General features: G+C 37.8%; 1 pseudogene; it reads left to right on the top strand.

Annotated features, from left to right (window-relative positions):
• Positions 1–14,300, top strand: part of LOC149163220 (DNA gyrase subunit B, chloroplastic/mitochondrial pseudogene) — a 63,876-nt pseudogene extending 49,576 nt beyond the window's left edge.
• The last annotated feature ends 2,988 nt before the right edge of the window (positions 14,301–17,288 follow it).

The following is a 17,288-nucleotide window of genomic DNA, read 5'->3' as shown; positions in this document are numbered from 1 at the left end:
GAAAATCATAGTGGTTGAGCCATGGTTGTAATCATTCAAAGCTGGTCCATTAGGAAAACTAGGCAAAATCCTTATCTCTTTTTCTTTTCCTTTGTACCTTATCCATGGTCGTGACATGATTTACCAGGTTAAGTAATGGTTGGCTACAAGGCCAGATCGCTAACCCATATGATCGTAAGGTGTAACCAAGTGTGATGCAAACTCATGAATCATTAGGATTTCACATGAGAGATCAACAATCAAGGAAGAACCTGGGGTAACGTAAGCCCAAAGGTTACGCCCCTAGAAGCTAGCAAATGGTCACGCAAAATGGGAACTCCCGAATTGACGAGGACTGGGCAAATGTGGTAGCTAACGTATGTGTCAGGCCTTAGACATGTGTCGAGGTGATGTGCATGATTGGTTGTTGGTAAATCATCTCAAGATGGAGATAGTAACCTTCCCGTTCCCTAGAGACCATCTATTGGAAGGTTCAACAAAGTGTAGCGGTGAGCCGATTCGGGTTGACTCATGGTCAGGATTATGTGGCAGGAGGGTACATCTGAGTACTGGAAAGTGACGAAACGATCAATGAGTAGAGACTGGCCCACTTAACCAATCACACCACAAATGTCATCCCAGCAGGAACACCCTGGGAGGGCATAAAGGTGCACTCCAAGGAATGGTTTTAGCTGATGAGGCACAGAGGTGATGTCATCCCAAGATGTGAACACCCAATGAGAAAGAACGTCAAGGATTCAGTCAACGGGAAAGGACAACTGATTTTGGATTGGCGCAAGATGGGTACATGAGATGATTTAGCCTGGAGGATCCTTCCTAGAGAAAATCGTAAAGAGATAAAGTGTTAAGGGCCAAGGTAATGGATCCGAGTGATGGGAAATTCACTAATAAGAGATGGTCAGCCAAATAGATATATGTGTGTGTGTGTGTGGTGAGTGTTAGTGTTGGTATCTTCATCCCTCCATCAGTGATCAAATTTCTCTTTTTGCATGTATATTAGGTGTCTCATATGATCAGTTGCATTCCATTAGGTCATGGATCAACTGATGGTAGTGGTTCTTTGTCAATTTCCCTCATGCCATTCATCTGCTGGCCTATTTTCACATGTGCAAGTCATTTGCTGTCATTTTTATTTCATTCCATTTGCAAAGGTCATTTTAGGGTTTTTAGGTCTCATTAGGTCTAGGGTTTGCCACCAGGGTCTTCAAAAACTCAATAAGAGGTCAGCAGGCACATGAGGATGTTTAATAAGTTCACCGATGATTTGCTTCATAAAGGGTTTTTACCTCAAGACTTTGTTTTGAGGTGAAAATAGGGTTTTTCTATTTTATGTACAAATTTTATGTAATTTAATGTTTTCATACGTAATATATCTTCAACTACAGCCCTTGGTCACCTTGCCAAACTCCAGCACTCCAGCCACTGCAAGAAACAAAAACATCCAAGCATCAATTCATCAAATGATAAAAAAAGAGCCAAACTACAAAAAACAGGGTTTTTAAAGCAAAGTGAATTCAACTTTAGGAAAGTGGGTTTCTAAATGAAAAAATCAAAGTCAAGATGATATAAAGTTCTCTTCGATGTTTGAAAACCTCATTTTGTGCAAAATAGAGAGAGAAAGAGGGAAAATCACACTTTGAGGAGAAATAAGTGAAAGTTGCAGTAAAAATTCCAGTTTTCACTGGTGCGACGCACTTGGGCACTGGCGCGACGCAATTGTCTGGCGCTACACACCGGGTGCAGGATTTACAAAGGGAATTGAACGGGTGCTACACATAGAAAGTGCGCTACGCACCTGGGCGTTGGCACGACACATCTATTAGCTGAGCTCAAAAATGCATTGTATCAATTTCTCAAGCCCCCAAATTTACAATTAACCTCGCTACAAGTAAGTTCACCCTCTCATATGGTCTAGCAATGGATTTTCATCATTCATGGTGGTGATTTGAATGTTGAAAAATAAAGCCCTAGTTGCCTCAAAGTTGTCTTGCCAATTGTCTAGGGTTTTTGTTTTTTTTGCTGTTTTAACTCCCTTGTGATCATCTTCCTATATCCCATACCCCTGCACTAAATTTCCCTAAATCCCTTCCTCTTTCCCTCTCCTATTGGCACTCACCTTACCCCCTATTACCAAACCCTAAGCCCTATAAATAATTCTTACCATTCTCTAAACCCTCATTCCCATTTCCTAAACCCTACACATTCCTTAAAACCCTACTGCCATCACTAAAACCCTCATTCACAGTCCTACTCTCAGTCAAACCTTTTATCCCCAAAAAAGAAAATAGCAATCACCCTATACTTGAGAAAATCTCTTCATACTCATCATTCTTCACTCTACATTTGCAAGTATGGAAACAGATTCAGCATATGAGAGGGATGATGAAACTATCAGTGATTCTTCCCAAGAGGCTCATGCCCTAAGAAAACCACATAAAGGAGGAAAACACATCCGGGAGGAGCCCACCACTCTCACAGAGTCACTAGCTTGCCCTCTTGCAGTAACTTGTTTTAAACATCAGTCTTGTTGCCAGTTTTGTGAAATGATGGAGAGGGTAAACATTCACTTGGAGAAATTGCTTGAGAAAGCTAACAAGGAGAAGAAGATGTTGCGCTACATGGCTTATCACTATTTTCCCCAAAACAAAATTTGTAAGACAAGGATAAAAAGCCTAAAAGCCAAGTTAAAGAGAGATTTGAGGAGAAAAAAAGAGAAATATAAGCTCAAGATCTTGGTTGAAGCTTCATTGGCCCAGCATAGCTCCTAACATAGATCACTCATGCCAAATTTCAAGAAATTTGGTGAACTTTTTGGAATTTTTGAATTTTTCAGGCAAAAAACAGGTTTTCCCGTCAGGTGTGTAGCGCCACCGGTGCTACGCTTTTGTTGGGGGCATCCATTTGCAAAAAGGTTTGCATTTTTGGAATCAACATGAAAAAATATGCATTCTTAAGAATGGTTGAGATTTTTGGACAAGTTTTGGGTCTCCAAAAGGGCAAAAAACACTCAAAAAGTATCCTCTATGCCACTTTTTTGCCACACAGGAAGCAATCTTGGGAGATTCCATTTCTAGAGGGGCAAATGGACTCCAAATCAAAAAATTCAAGTTGTCCCAGAAAGTAGACTCATCAAGCTTTCCAATGAGCTATTCTGCACTTGATTTGGACTTCAGGAAACCTTCCAAAACTAGCCTAGAAAAAGCACTACGCATAGGATCAGTGGCGCTACGCATAGGAGAAAAATTTGCCAGTTTTGCCTATTTGTTCAGAATTTCGCCCAGTTTGTTGTCAGTTTGACTTTTTCTTCTCTCTTTGGTAAATTGATGATGTAATATGATGTAAATTGATGTACTATGATGTAAATATGATGAAATATGACTTGAGGAGGTAGATACATTAGTTAGAGTTGGTTTGAGGATGAATGAATCAGTTTCCATAGTTTTAGAGGCAAGCTGTTCCACTACCTATTTTTCAGTTCCTAGTTTAGATCTTGTTGAAAAAACTCCTTGACTCATGGATTCGACCCTTGATGACTAGCATAGGTGGTTTTCTTCCTATATCTTGTACTTTCTTAGTCATTTTTCAAGGTTGGACTCTTGTGGATGCTTTGAGCACTATTGTATATCATTTCTGCAGTTGGGCAAGGAAATGGACCAGGGTTTGCAGCATTTTGTGGGATTCTTGTGGCAAGGTGAATTAGTTTTGTTTTTTCCTCTGTGATTCAAGTTATCATATGTTTATGTGTGCCATTATCTCTCTTTTTTCTGCATAGCTTAATGAATCATGTGTAAAGGTGGAATTCATTGATGTTTCAGTGCTTTTCCTTAAGGTTTATTTAGCTTTACATGTTTTCTACTATTTGAATAGGACTCATGACACTTTCATGCCTTCTCCAACTCCTTACTAGTCTTAAGACTCTCTGTTACACCTAATTCTAATTACTAAAACACTTGCCTACCTCGCCCCACAGAAACCTTTGCAAAACTATGTTCATTCCTCGGACCCAAAACTGCCTTCCTCATCTGATCCAGCAAACAACCATAAAACTCAATCAAACTTCTCTGAGCATATACCTAGCCTAAAATTAGTCTTTATATCAGTCATCTCAAGCTTTACTTGCATATTTTCTTGATATTGACAAGGAGAGAGCCCTCTCCCGACCTGGTAGGGCTAGCTACCAGGTTAAGCGTGGTTTGATGGTACCCTAGACCTACCTTTCTTAGCCTGAGGTAGATTTAGGCCCTAACAGTGAGCACGAAACATTAGGTAGTTTAATATAGATATATATTCATATTGTTAAGCGGGACCCAATCCATGAGTAGGTCAGTAACCAATAAAAAATTGCATTGGGAGGCTATCTAGGTGGGTATAGCTACGTGGCCAAGTCGATGAGGTGATGCTCTATGAATCGTCAAGACTACAATGGTCACATCTCATGATCCGAAGGTCGGATTGAGGTAAAGTTTGATATCACCAGAATCATCTCTATGAGATGAACACAATGGTGATGTAAAACTAAGGTTTTGATTAAGTTAAAAAGATCGAAATTTTTAGACCCCATTTCCATGGAAACGCCTTGGATCTTAGGTCAGCACAATAATTGCCTCATATTAATCAATGGTATGGTAAGGATTGGGGGGGGGGGGTTGTTATAGAGTGGTATCAAAGAAACCTAGTTCAACACTTGGACTAGATGGGCTCTATCATGGGTAAGAGACAATAGAATTCACGTAAGGGGGTTTCCTAATGATTTTTAGAAAAATAATTAAACAAGTGTTTAGGTGTTAAAAGCTAGTTTGTGACTAATAGATTGTATACACAGTTGACATGTCTAACTCGTGATCTAGTTATCTAGCACGATACTAATGCATGGATCCTTGGATCTAGCGAGGAGCTCAACTCTGAACATAATATCTAAATGTGAGTACAATGGCATCCTATTCATAGTGTTGATTTGGATTACATATTAATTGGAATAATGTTTGGCATGTTATTGTGATGAATATCTTGGAAATTCTGTACTTTTTATTTGGCATCTTAAAGGACTGGACAATAGGTGGTTGTGGACTTTAATTTTGTAAAACTATTTGTAAGGCAGTGAGTACTTGTACCATACCATCACCAATGGTTGGGAGAGGTGATCTTGTATGCTTGGAACAATTATGTTCAAGTTGTTTGAGGGATTTGGGGAAGAATCCCTATGTAATGTATAATCTATATAACGTTGCTTGGTCTAGTGGTTGATGGGCATATGTATTATATGTTGGCTAGGATGTGGAAATCCCATGGTTTTTATGTTTTAGGAGGCTAAGAACCTTAGTATATGTTGATTTTTTCATATATGTTGATGTTATGTCCTACCCTATGAATGCTTGTTTTCCTTGGTTAATGCCTTCTTTATTTAAGGAATGGTATGTGGCATGTGAAAAAGGACTAGTCGATGCATGTGAAGGTCATATCTCACTACGAAAAGGGACATCCATGTTCAGTAATTGAACTGACTTAGCTCGAGACCAAGGTCCTTGTGTAGACATTGTGGTCAAAGAACTCATAGCCCTACTAGCATGTGAGGATATTGGTGGTTGCTAGCTAGTATTGATTGTAGCAACATGAAGGTAAAAAGTAGGGGGATCGCTTTCCTACACAAATAAGTGTTGGGTTTGGCATTGTGCTTGAGAAATTTTATTCATGCAGTAATTGGGAAAATGTTTGCATATGTAGGACACGTTCATAAATATGGAGAGTAATAATTATAAGATGACAAGATACAATACCTTGATGATCGATAATTTACTCTCGAGACTAAAATGTTACAGTTTGTCTTGAAGTTTCAAGAACTATCTTCAGTTCCTCATCCTCTTCAATAATATCCAAATTTCCCATAGGGGGTATACCCCTAGCATAAAGCAGGTGGAGAATGTGGCACGGATTATGAGATTGTTATAATAAAGTTTGTCTTGACGTATCTGACTTCAAATAACATTTCACATGATGAGGATTCCCTTACTAAGTTATACAACTTAGATAGTAATGATGTGGTTAAAGTTATTCATGATGATGCTATAGTCACAGCTAGAAAGGTTGATCCTTCATTTAGGGATGATGGTTTCTATAAAGAGGTTGATAATAAGTAAGGATAAACTTTAATCTAGTAAATGCATGATTATGCACACACAAATGTGAGTATAATAAATTGTTTCAAATTACTCCCCTTAAGATCGCAAATGCATTGATTACTAGCCTCGGTACAATGGTTAAAATTAAATTGTTGTTTGGTCTCAATACAAGAGGCTAAATGAAATTAATGATGTATATTCTAATATTAGCTTCACTTGAAAAATAAAGCATGGCTATAGACAAGTTGATATGTGCATGTACATGTAGCAACTTTGGTTTTGTGAAAACTTATGTTTAAAATAAAATGTGCTTATTTATGTGATCAAGTCATTTCTGTTTTGATTGACCCTAAATCTAATTATAGTTATGTTAATACTAACTTAGTGGATAAGTATGGTTTGAATAAATAAGTGCATGTAGAATCTTGGTTAGTGAAATTGGCTATAGGTACAAAGAAAAGAATTCATCATTGGGTAAGAGCTTGTGCATTTGAGTTGAATGGTATGCATGCATTAGCACATTTAAATGTACTTCTGTTGGGATCACATAGTATGATTTTGGGTATGGATTATCTATATCTTCATAGGATTAAGGCAAACTATTATGATAAGGCTATTAAGTGATTGGATGACAATCGAGAATAAAGAATCTTATAGGGTAAGAAAAAGGAAACATCAATTAGAATGGTGACAACTATGTAGAAAAAGCACAGTCGCAGAAAAGGGTGTGTGTTATTTGCAGTGCATATTTCTAGTGAAAGAGGTAAGGATGTTGAGGATGAGGAGGTATCGAGTAGGTACCCAGTTTTACAGTAGTTTCAGGATGCATTTCCAACCGAAATTTCAAAGTTGTCGCCTCACAAGAAAATGTACTTTTCATTAAGTTGGTACCAAGGGGAGCACCAACATCAAAGGCACCATACAGGATGAGCACACTAGATTTAGTATATCTCAAGTTGCAGTTGAAGGAAATGCTTGACAAGGGATACATTAGGCCAAGAGTATTGCCTTCGGGTGTATCAGTATTGTTTGTGAAGAAGAAGGATGGTACTCTCAAAATATGCATTGATTACAGGCAGTTGAACAAGGTAACCATCAAGAACAGGTATCCATTGTCGAGGATTGATGACTTTTTTTATCAGTTGAAGGGAGCAGTAGTGTTCTCAAAGATTGGTCTGATATCATGATATCATCAAGTATGCATTAAAGAAGAGGACATCTACAATATTGATTTCAGGACCAGGTATGGGCATTATGAGTTTGTTGTGATTCCTTTTGGTCTAACTAATTCTCCAACTACTTTTATGTGCTTGATGAATAGTGTGTTGCATCCTTATCTGGACAAGTTTTTTATTGTGTGCATTGCTAATATATTGATAAATTCTAAGAATGAGGAAGAGCATGTCGAACATTTAGTAGTGGTATTGAGGTTGCTAAGAGAATATTAGTTGTATGCCAAGATTAGCAAATGTAGTTTCTTTCAGACAAAGGTACATTACTCGTGTTAGGTGGACTAATCCCTCTTGTGGACAAGATGGGTCTCCCTAGACCTTAGAGAAATCCAGTAAGAAACAAGAAAGAACTGCTACATTTCCCTAACTTACGATTGACTGAAACAAACAATATGTGAGAGGTCGCTTACTATTTAATCAAAATTCCTGATGAAGTCCCTTAGCTTCTCCATGATTCTTTGGATATCGTTTCGGTTCTTCCCACAACTTATCCATGATGTCTTGAAGGATATATTCATAGACAGAAACACACACAAGATCAAAGCATCTGGTATATAACATAAAAGATAAATGAACTAATTAACTCAACATATATCATAAATTGAATCAATAAGAAATCATAACCTATGTGGGTGATCAAGGAATCCCACAAATGATATCAGAGAAGAAATAATTGGGAAAAAACAGTTTCTTTATTATTAAAAAAGGAGAATAAACTTACAACCTCAAAGCCTTGATGTTACAAGTCTCTTCTCACAATCTCCAACCCTCTCCTTGGATGAATAACCTCCTAGCCTTATTTCTGCAGCATAAGCCTACTTCCAACAGTCCTCTTCAATCCTCAGGAATATGTTAGCTTTATAGGCCAAGAGGGGGAAGTTTGGGATAAATTTTCCAATGGATGACATCCATAAATGGTGGGATAGGGAAAGAAAGGGAAGTAGCTCCATGATGGGAGGGATCAGGGTTGAATAGGCATTTATTTGAAGCTTCTTAGTTGGGAAAGATTCGATTAATAATGCTTCTAGACTTACTTTTTATTTTTACATGTGTTAAGTGATGTGCGTAATCCATAGTGTCAAACAGAGTGCACTTATGCGCAGTTTCTAATGGACTATTCCGCGTATGCGCAGAAATTGACTTAGGAACTGCGCAGGAAGCCAAAAATATGTTTTTGAGCCTTAGGATCTAGAAATTTCATTCTCTTTGGGATAGTTTGTATTCTAGCCTTACAATGGGATGCTTTGGAACACATTCATGGATAGAAAAAGATCCAAACCAATGGCCATTTTCCTAATACGACAAAATGACGTGTAACAGATTTCCCCTAAAGTGCAAAGTCAGAAGAGATGTTTGATGAATGAAGCACTTTATCATACCAAGGTATGGGTTAGATACTATAGTCGGAGACCTGAAGCAATAAATAAAATGTTACAATGTAATATATAATCATTGTTGAGGTAGGCATTCCCATACTCCTAACATAAAGTTCTCAAAGAACTAGTACGAAAATACATCTGAAGGTCCATGTCAACATACAACATAGTATGGGCGCAGCCATCGATGGATCTATGTTTACAATCATGAATATTTAATAACTCCACGCATCTTGGATGGATGAAAATAGATCCAGGGTCTTGATCTCCATCTCTCAATTAGTAGTACGAATCTAGCCATGTGAGTAAATGTCTCGTAGTCGAACATGGTAGAAACCACTTGATTGTCGGTCAATGATGTGAACCGTTAAAAAGCGCGAGAGAAACCACCAATAATGACAATGGCTCTCAAGGTACCTCCAATATAATATATGAAGTGTGAATAGAAGTGATGATGTTGAACACTCATAGAATCATTTGATCAAAGGTCAATGATGAGAACCTGTCATTGAAGGTGAGAAACTTGCCATTAAGGCATGCAGGCTTCAAGGTACTGAATATTTTGTATAATTTCCTCCAAATTCTCTACAATTCTACCTCTGAGATCTATGTAGAAAATATGACTGTAGATTAACTTGATAATGCAATATACCAAAGCAAAATACTATAACCTACTTCTACTATCAAACTTGTGGAAGCTTACAGATTGAGTTGAATCAGAGTTGAATACATATAACCATAAGAAGAAGAATCAATGCACATGAAACAAAGAAAATACTCAGGGGAAAGCCTCAGCTAAAAAACCCCACTATATGTATTATCATACAAGGTGGAAATACATCAGAATTACACAAAGCCTTAGCTCTCACAGCTAGCCAGCTCTCAGTACAATCCTCCTGGGTGCTCACAGGCAATCAAAGCTTCTCACAAGCCTTCTTCTCTACCCTTCAAGCTCCTATTTACTTGTGCAGTTACCTCTGGGATGATCTCCTTCACCTAGTGTAACACTGCTCTCACACACTGCTCTAACACACTGTCAGAACTGCGCAATCCTCACGGAACCTTGTTCCTTCTGCATGCATGAGTTTCCTTTATAAGAGAAAACATGCAACTGATAGTACACTTTCCTTTACATTTAGCTCAAATGGGTCTTTCTCAGAACATATATGCATGAGTTTCTGATGAGGGAATCTTCAGTTATCTGGAGTACACTAGTTGAGTGCATGCATGCATCAACTGACTGATAACTCACAATTAGTTCCTCAAACAAATTGGAACTAATTTAACTGGACTTAACTTAGTAAACTGAGCTAACTAATTACAACTCAAATATAACTAAATCTTATCTCCTTAATTAAGGGATAATCTCCTTAATTTAAGGGATAATTATTGCATGACTTCAGAAAGACTTCTAACTTGAATTTCTCCAACTAATTAATCCATAATGAATTAATTAATTATTTCCAAGCAGCTAGTGAGACTAAATTTGATTTTAATTCACAATTTTAATTCAAGAAAAAATTAAAATTGGAATATTCTAGATTCCATTTTTATCATTTCTTGTTACTATTTTCAACATATTTCTAGATCAACTTCCTAGCTAATGAGCTAAAGTCGATAGGAAGTTACCCGTCACAGGAAGGCCTACGACACGAAACTCATGTCAAGCTTTCAAGAACAGTAGTTTGGAGTAATATAAGACTGAATCAAGGATGGTCGATGCGATTGAAGGCTATGAATGGCAAATTAATTTGACTAAGGTTGGACTTCTCTTGAACATATCAATGACATGACATTTTGAATTGGCAACATTTGACTCAAAAAAATAATACCCAAACCAACTGAGTACTTTCAATCAGGGATGGTCAATTGAGAAGCAAATGGATTTTCCAACCCGAACATAAAAAGTGATGGAGTGTCATGTTCAAGAGCGACATACTTCCTTTTACATTACAAAAACAAAGGTTCTTTCCCACTTTTCCCCCATGATTATTGGCAAGTACCTCTTTATTTTTAACAAGCTTGAGGAGGATAATGCATGCTTGTCTTGTAATCTCATCATTCAGATGAGTCCTTCGAAGTATTTTTAACAAACCCTAGGAAGGAGTGGTTCGGTCTCATCATGCTTAATGAGTCTTGCACTATTTAAGTTTTACAAGTCCAGTGAAGGGGTAACTCGATGTCGTTTTCAAGTTTAAAGAGTTTGAAAAGACACAAAAAGAAAAATCGTTTATTTTTTTCAACGTAAATTTTAATGAGGCAAAAGAAAGTAAATCTCGGTGGTTTTCAATGAGAAAAACATAATTAAATGCCACGGTGTCATTTTTCATACATTAAGTCCCTCAAGCCCGAAAAAGGGTAAAATAATGCAGGAGAGAACTCTATTGACCATGATTAGTCAACATATACCTTTTTTGTAAATAGTCTAGTTTAGTTCGTAAAAGGGGTAAACTTATATTGAATAGAAGATTGTTCATTTAATTTTATGAGTTCAAACAGTCAAGTACTCGGTGATATTTTCATGTTTAGGGAGTTTGAAAAGGATGTGTTGTAGCGCTACAACACCACCCAAGTTTTTGGGGCATATTCAAAATTTTGGGTACACCACTACTCGCCCCAAGCTACTAGGGTTTCGATAAGGCCTTCAACCGATTACTCTCCCTGTGACCTTGCCTATCCACCCCCTTTGGTGCGCCCACTCACACTTCACACATTGCATCCACACATCATGTTTTACCTCAAACATAGGCCTTAGGATTGTCTTAGGGTTTTGAAGGTCAATATCTCCATTGACGTGATTAAGAGTCTCCCATGATTTTGAAACTCATGATATGCATCGCGATCAGCAGATGCCCTATATTTGGGCAAGCATGCATCCAATTTGGATTTCCTTATGATTGAAAATATTAAGGTTTGGGAGAAACCCTAAATTGGCAACAACAACAACAAAAAATATTGTGATCCCCCTCTTGTTTTAACCTAATTTGCATCCCTTTGAGAGTGCATTCCCATCAACATTGTCGGGAATCATGGAAGAAATTATAGCATGTCATATGACCCTAGGTTCATGATCGGTTCCTCATCTTAGCATGTGCATTAATATTTATAACAAGGCTCTTGTTCCCATGTATATTCAAGTCCCTAGATCATGGTAATCAATATTCCAACTGCCATAAATGTTTCAAGGAATGCACTCTATGAGTGCATCATCCCCTTGGGCATTATGTAATATCAAAATCAACTGTAATTGATAGATCCATGAAATCACCTAAATGTTGAGTTGGCCTCCAAACTTAAGCATGATTTTATCAACCAATATAATTTATAACATCTTAGTTTGGATCATTTATTGTTTAGGCTCCTCAAATGAATTATTTTATTTACTCATTTGTTTTCACACGAAAATATCACTGTTGTAGACTAACTTATTTTCATCCCATCTTCTTTTTAGGAAGTCAGTTGAAGATGCCACGGAGATACAGTGAACTATGCTACAGTTGCATAAGTAGTCCCTTGACATGACACTGCTAAGATGCTCTGATGCTAGAGAGCATGCACCTTCATAAGGATTAAAAATGTCACACATGCAAGATGTTCTACGACCATACAGGCTTTTATGTCATTAACTATTTCCACAAACCCTTCATCTGATCCAGCTGCTACAAAGTATTATAATGTTGGACAAATTCAAGTTTTGGGAGGTCTAGAACCAGTACGAAAGCGGCCAGGGATGTACATTGGAAGCACTGGATCTCGTGGTCTCCATCATTTGGTTTATGAAGTTTTGGACAATGCCATAGATGAGGCCCAAGATGGGTTTGCAACATGCATAGATGTTATTCTCTTCCTTGATGGATCTATTAGCATCATGAATAATGGTCAAGGGATTCCCACAGATTTACATCATGTTACATAGAAGTCTGTTTTAGAGACTTTTTTGACGATGTTGCATGTTGGAGGCAAGTTCGGTGGGGAAAGCAGTGGCTATAATGTTTCTGGAGGATTGCATGGCGTTGGTTTTTATGTAGTGGATGCTTTATCTGAGAAATTTGGAGTGACAGTCTGGCGTGATGGAAAGGAATGGGATCAAACCTTTGTGCGTACCTCTCATGACATTTTAGATGAATCCAAATTTCGTTAGGGAACATGTGTAAGGTTTTGGCCAGATCAGGAAGTCTTCACAACCATGACAAGGTTTGACAATAACTCAGTAGTTGTACATCTTATAAATCTTGCATTTTTGAACCCACACATAAAGATAACCTTGACGGAGAATAATTTAGATGTAACAAATATAACCTATAACAAATATCATCATGTTGGAGGCTTAGTTGAATATGTATGTTGGCTAAACTGTGACAAGGCACCTATTCGTGAACGGATTTCCTTTAAGAGGGAAAGAGATGGAGCTATTGTTGACTTAACCCTTCATTGATTCTTTGATGCATATACATACACCTTGTTGGGATATGAAAAGAATATCCGAACAAGTGATGGAGGTTCTCATATGGATAGTGTGAAATCTGCATTGACCAAAACAATGAATAACCTTGGAAGGATGTAAAATCTTATCAAGGAGGAGGATGAGAACCTAAATGGTGATTATGTGAGGGAAGGGTTGACATGTGTAGTTTCAGTTAAAGCTTCAATACCAAAGTTTGAGGGGCAAAAAAAGACAAGGTTAGGAAATCCAGAGGTGAGGAGGATTGCGAACCAATTTGTTCAGGAATATCTTATAGAATATTTGGAATGTAGTCCTCACATCCTAGAATCCATTCTCTAAAAGGCTTTAATTGCATACAAGGATCCATGGAAGAAAAAATGGCAAGAGAATTGGTAAGGAGGAAAAGAATTTTAAGGTTCTCTGTACTTCCTAGAAATTTGGATGACTGCTCTGCCTCAGATCCTCATCAATCTGAGATTTTTATAGCTGAAGGAGAGTCTGCAGGTGTTAGTGCAAAACAAGGATGAGATATGTGATTTCAGGCTATCTTACCTCTGTGTTGTAAGATATTGAACATTGAACGTAAAGATGAAGCAACTATGTATAAAAATGAAGAAATTCAAAATCTTATCATTGGGTTAGGACTTGGGGTGAAGGGTGAGGATTTCAAGAAAATGCTTTACGATATCATAAGATCATCATACTTATAGATGTTGATGTAGATAGTGCTCATATTCGCACTCTTCTATTAACATTCTTTTTCAGATATCAGTAAACTCTTTTTGAGGAAGGTTCCATATATGTAGGAGTTCCACCACTATACAAGGTTGAGAGGGGTATGCAAGCTCATTACTGCTTCGATGATGATGATTTAAAGGAATTACAAAATAATTTTCTGTCAAATGCATCATATAACATTTAGCGTTTCAAAGGATTAGGAGAGATGATGCCTTTACAATTATGGGAAATAACCTTGGATCCAGCAACAAGGAAGTTGAAACAACTAACAGTGGAAGATGTTGTAGAAGAAAATGAGGTTTTCTTTTTATTAATGGGGAATCGGGTGGAACCACGAGAGGAACTTATTGAGAAATTTGCATCTAAAATCAACATTTCAAACCTTGATATTTAAGAGCATTCCCAAGCAGAGATGATCTTGTGAAGTATATTCTCAACCATGTTGTGGCTATGAAAAGTCAAGGTCTTAGAAGCCATGTGTGTTGTTGATTTTGTTGTAAAATTTGAATTGAGAGTAGATTTTTCTGGTGATGTTTCTTTTGTGTTTGTATTATCACATAGTAAGTTCAAAGGGTAGCATTAAAGGAAATTTTTTGGGGAAGTAAGGGGCAAGCATACTATATTCCAGCAGTAAATGACAAACTTTGTAAGAGTTTACAAATGTATGACTATCATTTGTGGTAAGCCTTCTGAAAGTACCCCAACGAGTGTGAAGCCACCAACACCAGAGTTCCAACAGTTCGCATTCTTTTGGAAAGCCCGCAAGTCGTAAAGTAGCATCTTACAAGTCTCATCTGGAAGTAGAACCAGTTTTACTATGACTGAGCGACCTCTAGAAGGTCGCACTTCTAACCAAGTCGCTCGTTCGCGTTCCAATGCCTCAGGTGAGATTGCAGAAGATGTGACCAAACCTTCCCTGCGACTATGCGACCTTTAGTGAGTCGCACTCCCACCTAGGTCACGAGATCACATTCTTATGTCTCAAGAGAGAATCCAAGTAATGGGACTTTGCGAAAATGCGACCTTTCGTAAGTTGTGAACTACTTCACTAGTCACTACTTTGGTGGAATGGTCTCTTGAAAAGGTTCTTCTTCTGTGTGGTCGCACTACATTGCCATATCGATCAAATTGTTCGATTGATCGATAAATTAATATAAATTCGAGGATCAAAACCTAGAGTGGCTCATGACACGAAAAAGGGGATGCTCGCATTCCAATCATAGAGATGAAACAATTCACTACTGGCTAGTCAACTTGTACAGAACACTATGTTGAGGATGGTGAAAGTTATTGTGTTTTCTGCGAGTGGAGAATATATTGCAGTCTCTTTCAACCATGAGATTACGATTTTGAGGAAAGATGACAACTCCACAAAAGAATTTTAATCATTTGTGGATTTCCCTGAGTTCAAGGTTTTGATTTGGTTGGATATTAGAATATCCTTGTGGTCTCTGATAACTTGAATACCATTTATTTTCTCAAATCAAATGACTTCAAAGTGTCATTTACAAGCAGCAGGGACACTTGTTGGAGTGTTCGTTTGGGAGGACAGGGAAGCACATATATTTGATAGGTGTAGTATCATGGTTATTACATCAGATTACATTCAATCACTTGGACAGGAGGGAAACCCACCAACCGAAACTAAGGAGACAACATCCATTCGAAATATCTTATGCTTGTTTCCACAAGGAGATTTCTATGCTAGTGGTGGTTGGGCCAGTTAAGGGAGAAGTTAAGGTTTGAATTTTATATGATTAAATTCATGAAGAATGACATGGGAGATAGGATACCATTGAAGGAATTACAACACAAAGAATTGAGCTACTCCTCTATGGATCTCCTAAAGAAAGTTATATTGGTGCATCCCCTTGAATTGAAGATGTTTGTGCAAATTAGGACAATGAAACCACATCCAACACTTGTCTCATGGATGAGATCAAACCCATAGATGGAAATATATCTGAGGAAGTCCAAGAGGGCCCTCCAAGGCCACATGCATTGATAATACTGTCGCACAACAATTAACCACACAGGGGTCTAAATTAATTATCTCTTAATGTATTTTTTTCAATTAGTTGGTTGAATTTCCATTATAAATTTGTTTGAAATTATCCCTGATCAAGGTTATTTTCCTGCAGGTAGAAGGAAGGGAATAAAATATTCGTCTATGTGAAGGGATTATAGTGTATTGTGGAGCTTGAATAGCTAGGGTTTCCTTTCAGCAAGCTAGATGATCTCTTTCAAGTTCCAAGAACTTTTCAATAAACTCAAAGGCGCATCACCAGAATATTGATGAATGCGAGCAAAGCATAGTGGCAAGAAAACAAGTTGGTCCCAGGACCAAGCATCTGCAGCATTGCAACATATGGGCAACAAGAATTCTAGGGTTTCCAATAACCCTCCACATCATCCTCTCTCTCTCCTTCATTGTGATGTAAATATTGCCCACCATTATATCAGCCACTATGTTAGCACTGATATGGGCATGTAACAATCATTTTGGGCTTGAGAAAGGAGCAGGTAATCCCAAAGTTCATGAGGGTAGCTGAAAGGACATGAGGGAAAGCCAAGGGCCACGGTAGGTGAAAAAATACCTCATCTCTATAAATGATCCCTCAGACCTCATCATCCAAGGACTTTAGCACTTGAGTTGAGGCCAAGATAGATAGATGATTTATGCTTTAGAGCTATATCCACTCAACTCTTGGTAGCTAGTGGAGTGGATTTGTAGTGGGGCTAGGGTTTTGGCATCAGGAAATGGTATGAACAGACTATGTTCCACTATTGGTTTTTGTCCAATTGCATGATATGTATTTGAAGTTGTAGCGATATTAATAATATGGTTTTTATCTTTGGTATTGATTCCCATGCTTATTCATGGTGGTTGTATTAGTTGTCTGGTACTTCACCATATTTGTATGTGTGCTTTCATATATGCAATATGTTATGGACTGATACATAGTGGTTGCATGTATGTTTCGCTTTCGAATCTGTGTTTACTTGTTCCTCTCCATATCAGTGACCTATTTTTAACTACTTTGAAATTGACTTATGGCATGTTCCTATTTATTATGTCTGATGGGGTTTTAGCTTACTAATCCCTCTCATGGTATATCTCTTCTTATTGTTGTTGAGACTTGTTTGTACCTCTTTCTGCAATTTTTCAATCTTGGGCTGATTTTGTTTCACTGCCTAGGAATTTCATTTTTGTCCCACTCTGACACCTTCTCATTTGATAACCAAGACTAGAAACATTCATGGTGGCAATCGAGCCCACATAACGGATAGTTCTCCTATCCCAAACGGTGTGAGGTCTAATTGGGACTTCACACCAAGGAGACCCCTTAGTCGTTGGCAATACATTTCGGCCTGTCAACAA

The sequence above is a fragment of the Pinus tabuliformis genome, chromosome 5_2 (assembly GCF_031772625.1).
Source record: "Pinus tabuliformis cultivar Carrire ecotype Pingquan chromosome 5_2, CPIR1, whole genome shotgun sequence".
NCBI lineage: Eukaryota > Viridiplantae > Streptophyta > Pinopsida > Pinales > Pinaceae > Pinus > Pinus tabuliformis.
The sequence above is the reverse complement of the archived record's forward strand: the minus strand, read 5'-3'. Positions and strand labels throughout refer to the sequence as shown.